General features: G+C 44.2%; 1 pseudogene; it reads left to right on the top strand.

The window, feature by feature from the left end:
• Positions 1 to 5,619: 5,619 nt before the first annotated feature.
• Positions 5,620 to 7,011, top strand: LOC100975304 (transmembrane emp24 domain-containing protein 10-like; annotated as a pseudogene).
• Positions 7,012 to 7,489: the final 478 nt, after the last annotated feature.

A 7,489-nucleotide genomic window follows, 5' to 3' on the forward strand; every position in this document is an offset into this window, starting at 1 on the left:
CAGCAAAGTAGCCAGCTTGCAGTTTAGCCTGTTTCTCCACTGAATCTAGCAACATCCCCCTCATGGCCTTTCACCACAACCTCCACTGATTTTCAGAGTGCTCTTAGGCTTGAATTTCTCCAAACTCTGTTGCATATAAAGTCAGTTCCTTTGGGGAGAGATTTGGAGTTTTCTATTTTATGGCTTGCTTCTCTCTCTGGGCAAAATCTCTGAGCCACGGTTCTGGTAATTGGGGCAGGAACAATGGCATGCTCTCCTCTCAGTGACACCCCAGTTTTAGGAGCTGAGCACTCAGTGGAGAGGGGGAGGCAGCAGCCCCAGGTCTCCTCAGCTTACCTTTCCCAGTGTGGATCCTTCATCCCACAGGACAGGGGGTGAGCAGTAGGGGCCCCAGGATTCTCGGTGGTTCTGTGCCCTATACTGAGCCTTTGTCCTACAAGTTGGGGGGTGCTGGGCAGAAGGAAGCCTCCACTTCGGAGATGCACTTGCCCGGAATTTAGCCTCAGCAACAGGTAGCTGTGGGCAGAATGAGAAAAATCTGAAGATCTGCCCCTCCCAGGAGGATAACCCTTCAACAGAAAGCTGCAGGGTGGCGGGGGAAGGAGTCCTGTGTCCTTGACTATACTAGCACGATGCAGGGTTTCACTATCTCACTGAGCTGGGAGCAATGGGAAAGAGGGTCTTGGTTCAAATACCACAGACTGAGTTTTAGGAGATTTGCTTGAATAAATATTTCTTCATTTGCCATATGTTCTTAGGACCATTTCCAGAGTGATTGTTTTAGAATAACTTTTTACCAGTTTTGATTGCAGCTGGGTCCATAGAGCTCCTCACGCTGTCAGGCCAGAAGTACAAACTTGCTTCCAGGGTGTAGTGCCCTTTGGGGTCTGAACCTGGGGATTTTATCAAGGCCCCTGCTTCTGGGCAGTTTCTGACTTCCATTTCTTATCTTCTCAGGACCATGAATCTGTCAAGAGTTCAGTTTACGGCCTGGGGGAATTGGCTCACGCCTGTAATCCCAGCACTTTGGGAGGCCCAGGCAGGCTGATCACTTGAGGTCAGGAATTCAAGACCAGCCTGGCCAACATGGTGAAACCCCGTCTCTACTGAAAAAATAAAAAAATTAGCCAAGCATGGTGGTGCATGCCTGTAACCCCAGCTACTTGGGAAGCTGAGGCAGGAGAATTACTTGAACTCAGGAGGCGAAGGTTGCAGTGAGCCGAGATCATGCCACTGCACTCCAGCCTGGATGCAGAGCCAAACTGTCTCAAAAAAAAAAAAAAAAGAGTTCGGTTTACTTCTTAACTTTTCAGCCTTTCAGAATCAGCCTTGAGAGGGAAATGGTACCAAATGCCAGACTCCCATCTGCCAGACACCCATCTCTGGGTGTCCCTTCTATCCTTAGTGGCTGATCTAGGGCTTACCATCAACTTCAGATCTCACTCTGTTGCCAGGCTGGAGTGCAGTGGCACCATCTTGGCTCACTGCAACCTCCGCCTCCTGAGTTCAAGCAATTCTCCTGCCTCAGTCTCCCGAGTAGCTGGGACTACACAGATTTTTACTAACTTAACTCCAATTATCTTAGCCCTGCAATCTCTCATTGCTATAGTAGCTCTTCAAAGAGATTTTAAAAAATATTTAGTCCAGATTTTCTAGTTATTCTCAAAGGAAGGGTTGGTCTGGAAAACTTAATCTGCCATTGATGGAGGTAGGAACTGAAGTGGCTAACAGTGAAGATGGAGAGGAAGATGAGCAGAAGAAACACTTAGGAGGTGAAACCAAGAGACCCTACTGATTGATTGGATACAGGAAAAAGAAAGATAACAGGATGATGTGAAGATTTTTATCTGATAGCTTCATAGTTGGTGGGACCCTTCACAGAGACAGGGACCCAGGAAGAGGAAGCAAGCATGATGAGAAGGAGAGATCATGAGTTCAACTCTGGGTATTCCAAATTTGAGATGCCTGTGTGGCATTACACTGTTCAGGAAATGATGCAGTATCGAGGTCTGAAGTACAGGAGAGGAGCCTACACTTCAGACCAAGATTTGAAAATTATCAACAAAGAGGTAAAGACTGAAGCCACAGGATGGACAAGAGTGGGCTGAGAGAGAAGAGGAACCAGGGAAGATCATTGGAAAACACTGACTTTGAGGTGATAGAAGAGACAGTTGGCCTCAGAGAAGGAGTGGGCATGAAATCAGGAGGAATTTAGGAGAGTACAACCAGTAGAAGAAATCAAAGGAGAAGGGTGGGATCCACACATCGAGTGCTTCAGGTGGCCCAAGCAGAGGAGAGGAGTACCTTCCAGAGAAGTTTCAATGGCAGTGGGAGCAGAATCCAGGTGGCCAAGGCTGAGGGAGTGGGCAGGCAGTTAAAGAAGCAGAAGACAGGAGTGTAGACAACTCTTTTCAGAAGTTCCTAAGAGGAGTCTGCAGGAGATCTCTATTCTGCTAAGCTGTCTACCTTAAGTGTGCTGCATTTCTGCAGCCTACACTGGTTGTCTTGGCTTTCCCACCTCCCCCTCAAGCTCTTGAAAGAATTCCATGGGGATGGATTAATTGTTGAATCTAGTAATTTCTCCTTTTGCCTCAATCTATTTGTCCACTCAGCATCATCAAACACCATTAACCACCCATCTCTACCTCTGGTCCAAGATAACACTGTGGTAATTTTTAAACATAGATGCAAATTCCTTGACACTATCTCCCTTTGATCCCTCCCCTTGAGTCTGGACAGGTTTTTGATCATTTCTATCATGGTGGTGGAAATTATGCTATGTGACATTCAAGGCTAGGTCATAAAGGTCATGCAGCTTCTGCCTTGCATGATGCATTCCAATTCATTTGTACTGTTGCATGTACCAATAGCTCTATCCTTTTTATTGCTGTATAGTGTTTCATTGCATGGATAAACCACAATGTGTTCATCCATTCATCAGTTGACAGGAAATTGTGTTGCTTTCAGTCTTGGGCAGTATGAATAAAGCATCTCTAACTGTTCTCATATAGGTCTTTGTGTGGACATACGTTTTCATTTGGACTTTGCCCTCTCTTCTCTCTCCTTTTCCCCATCCTGCTGCCTGACATGCAGATATGATGGCAGAACTCTAGCTGCCATCTTGAGCCATGGGATGAAGACCTTCATCTAGGATGGCAGAGTGTTGAGCTGGGAAAAGCCTGGGTCCCTAGCACTGTGCAAATCCACAGCAGCCGTGGATTGTCCACCTATGGACTTCTCAAAAATAAGAAATACATTCCCATCTTATTTAAACCACCATTATTTTGAGATTGTCTATTACTTGCAGAAAATCTAATTTTAACTTACCATTGTGAAAACTCCTTTTGTGGAGATGGTATAAGCTTAAGTTACATGGAGTCAGTTTGCACTGCTTGCAAACAAGAACCCCAATTGAAAGCTTTCCTGTGATGTTAGAGAAGATGCACATCTTCTTCGCCAGATGTGGTCTTGTCTGTTCTTGGCAAATAGATCCAAAGCAGTCAATTCATGACCATGAACATGCTGAGGATTGTAAGAGGAAGATGAATGGCACCTGGCCCCATCTGTGGGTCCATTCCTGCTGGCATTTGTGAGCCACTAACCTATCCAAACTTGGAGCTGCCCAATCCTCTGGGCTTCATGTTACGTGAGAAAATAATTATCATTGACAAAGACTTATAGTTGATCATCTATTACATGCAATGGACAGAAACCAATGAACACATTCCCTCTCCTAACACCTTCTCATAGCACTCAAGGACTTTACCATCCGAGTCCCCCACCTTTGCAGCTTCATGTTGGCTTCTATATTTGTCCACTTTCCTGACTACAAAGTTCTTTCATGTACTTTGTCCCATGAAATTCTCCCAAGATCCCTCTCGCTTAGGATTTTTTTTAATCCCCATTTTACGGGTGGGGAAATCGAGGCAAGGCAAAGTTAAGACTCAACCAAGATGCCCCAACTAGTAAGTGGCAGAGCCTCTGCTCGCTTCACCTAGGCCTGTTAACACCACATCTTGAGTTCTAGTCACGACTCTAAGCTGCCTTTCTCATGAACCTATGCCCCTAATACAGGCTTTATTTTTGCCCCCTACACTGTGCCTATCCTCAAACATTGCCGAGAAAAGCCCTTTTCTCATCTCCACTTTCACAAATCTCCTCTATCCTGAATTCAGTGTAGGCTCAAACATCACTTCAAAAATAAGACAGTACCAGATGTTCTTGGCCTCAGTGATTGGATCGTTGGTGATCACAAGACACACACTAGACCAATTAGAGTAAATTCTGGAACTTTTGCTGGAATCACTGGAAAATTTAAAAGTCCTTTTTTCCCACAAAGTAGCTCAACTGGAGGGACAAGAGCCTGAGAGTACTGGGGACTTCTGTGCCACCTTGTAAGAAGCCCACGTAGAGGAAAGTAGAGGCGGTAATGGAGAGAGACTGGTTTTATTGTCTCTGTCTAGTGCCTTATAATTCCCAGTTACATCAGCCATACCAACCTGTTTTTGCCTGTGTATTTGGGTTGCAATTCTGTCATTTGAAGTCAATAGTTCAGACTAACAAAAGCCCCTAATTTACAACACCTTCCCTGGTTCATTTAGTTTTTTTTTTCAACAAATGGTATGAAGCATTTATCATGCACCAAGTGCTAGCCATGGTCTATTAAACAGATACAGTCTCTGATTTCCTCAGATTCACAGCCTCATGGGGAAGATAGACATCAACCAAGAGGAAGCACAAATTAACGTATAATGAGGCAAAGTGGAAAGTGTTCTGAAGTGGCCATTCCATGCAAGTACCTGGGGAACCTGCGCTAAATTGGAAGCAGAGGCAAGGCCACATCCTGGCCTTGATCCAGGATCTGGCCAGATCCCAGGCACGTTGGAGGGGCATATTTAGTATTCTGAGCTTCATCCTAAGAGCCATGAGAAGTACTGCTGTGGGAAGATGCTTTTAAAATTATCAATTTTTTGCCCAAAGACTTCCTTCAAGCCCTCTTTTACCTCCTCCCCTATTCAGGTCATCAGGTCATTTCTGTACTCATTGCCTCAGGGAGGGACACGTCAAAGCAAGAAGCGGAGGGAAAAAATGAGTCTCTTCATGGCTTTGGCTTATTCCCTCCTCAAGAAGCAGTCTGCTGAGGAGCAGCCCAGGGCTGGCAGGGCAGCTCTTCTCCACAAGAGTATCTGTCTAGCCCCTGGTGGCGCAATGATCACCTCCATGTTTGCCCTCCAGCCCAGGGGAAGGAGAATGAGGACTCCAGAGGAAACAGCTTATTGGGGCTCATCACTTCTCCTGGAATCTTATTGGCCCAAGCTTAATCACATGACCACGCTGATTACAAAGAGGCTGGGAAACGTGGTCACTAGCTGGGTGGCCATGTACATAACTAAAATTTGGAGTGTCTTATTACTTGTTAATATTTTTTGTTGAGGTATAATTCACTTACCATAAATTCACCTTAAAAACTTCTGTGATTCAATCATTTTGAATATATCCAGATTTTGCAACCATCACTCCTATCTAATACCACTGTTCTAATTTCAGAGTATTTTTATCACCCCATAAAGAATCTCTGTGCCCCTTAGCAGTCACTCCTCACTCACCCTATCCCGCAACCTCTGGAAAGCTCTCATCTACATTCTGTCTCTATGGGTTTGCCTTTGCTGGACATTTCATGTAAATGCGATTATACATGCAGCCTTCTGTGTCTGACTTCTTTCACATAACATATTTTATGGTTTATCTATGGCATAGCATACATCAGTGCTTCACTCTTGACTCCTTTTTTTTTTTCAGTAACAATGTTGGCATGGCTGTTTTTGTTTCTGCCCGGCCCCAGCCTGGTCCTCACCATCTCCTTCCACCTGCCCATTAACTCCTGAAAGTTCCTCCATGAGGAGATCCACAAGGACCTGCTAGTGATGGGTGCGTACGAGATCTCCAACAAGTCTGGGGCTGCTGGCAGCCTGCACAACCACCTCAAGGTCACAGATTCTGCTGGCCACATTCTCTACTCCAAAGAGGATGCAACCAAAGGGAAATTTGCCTTTATGCTGGAAGATGATGACATGTTTGAAGTGTGATTTGAGAGCAAGGAAACAGGGTGGATACCTGATCGATTCGTAATCCTAGACATGAAGCATGGAGTAGAGGCATAAAAGAAATTACAAGGAGATTATAAAAGTCGAGAAGCTTAAACCATTATAGATGGAGCTGCAATGCCTAGAAGACCTGTCAGAATCTATTGTTAATGATTTTGCTACGTGAAGAAGAGAGAGGAGATGTGTAGTACTAATGAATCAACAAACACTTGAGCCCTGTACTTCAGTGTCTCTTTAATGTTCTGCTTCATTGGACTAGCCACCTGGCAGGTTTTCTACCTGTGTTGCTTCTTCAAGGCCAAGATGTCGATTGAGTAATGAACGAAGTGCACTCTCCTCCCACCTTGTGTCTCAGGCAGCAGAACATCACTGGGCATCCTACCAAAAGCACCATCAAAATGCACTGGAGCCCTCTTGCCAGAACTGATCTCTTGGTCGGGGAGGACATGGGTACCACCTACCCAACAAGTCAATGAGAGATTTCTTTTTAGCTGGTAGTATTTGGACTTGTTTTGCAACAATAGGACCAGTATTAGAGTCACCTATGACCAAAAATAAGGGTTACCAAATAATGCCAAAGCCAGGATTTGTGCTGGGTTTCCTTGTGCGATCTGTTTGAACCAGGTTTTCTTTCCTTCTCCCGCTTTCTCGGCAGCTTGAGTTTCCACTCTAGTTCTTTTACCCAGATTGGTATGGCCATGTTGAACTTGTTTCCTTCTGGTTGTCTTCTTTGGGTTTCCTTGTGAAAACACCCTTAACTTTCCTTTTGCCTTTAGCTGAAATGTTTACATAGCTTCTGGTGATATCTTCTCATAATTTTATGTCTCTTAAAAGGTTGACGGATGTGACACTTCAAAAAGTGAGCTTTGAACTGAAGATAACTCTTAAAGAAAATATCATTTTAGACAATTAAAATATTTATGCTCCAAAAAGATATAATTTACATATCACTTTTTCACTGTTTTTATGGCTAAATAAAATTACATGGCATCAACATTCCATACTTTGCCCATCCATTCATCAGTTGGTGGACATTTGGATTGTTTATATCCTTTAACTATTAGGAATAATGCTGCTTTGAACATAATGCAAGTTTTTGTTTGAACATTTGTTTTCAGTTCTCTTGGATATATACCTAGGAGCAGAAGATGGGTCATATGGTAGCTTCATGTTTAACTTTTTGAGAAACTGTCTACTTGTTTCCAAAATGGCTGCACCACCTTACATTCCCCAGAAGCAATGCAAGAGGGTTCCAATGCTTCAACATCCTCGCCATTGCTATCGTCCATCTTTATTACAGCCACCCTAGTGGATGTAAAGTGGTGTCTCACTGTGGCTTTGATGTGCATTTTCTGATGCACATCATTTTACTGATGCTGAGCATT

The sequence above is a fragment of the Pan paniscus genome, chromosome 2 (assembly GCF_029289425.2).
Source record: "Pan paniscus chromosome 2, NHGRI_mPanPan1-v2.0_pri, whole genome shotgun sequence".
NCBI lineage: Eukaryota > Metazoa > Chordata > Mammalia > Primates > Hominidae > Pan > Pan paniscus.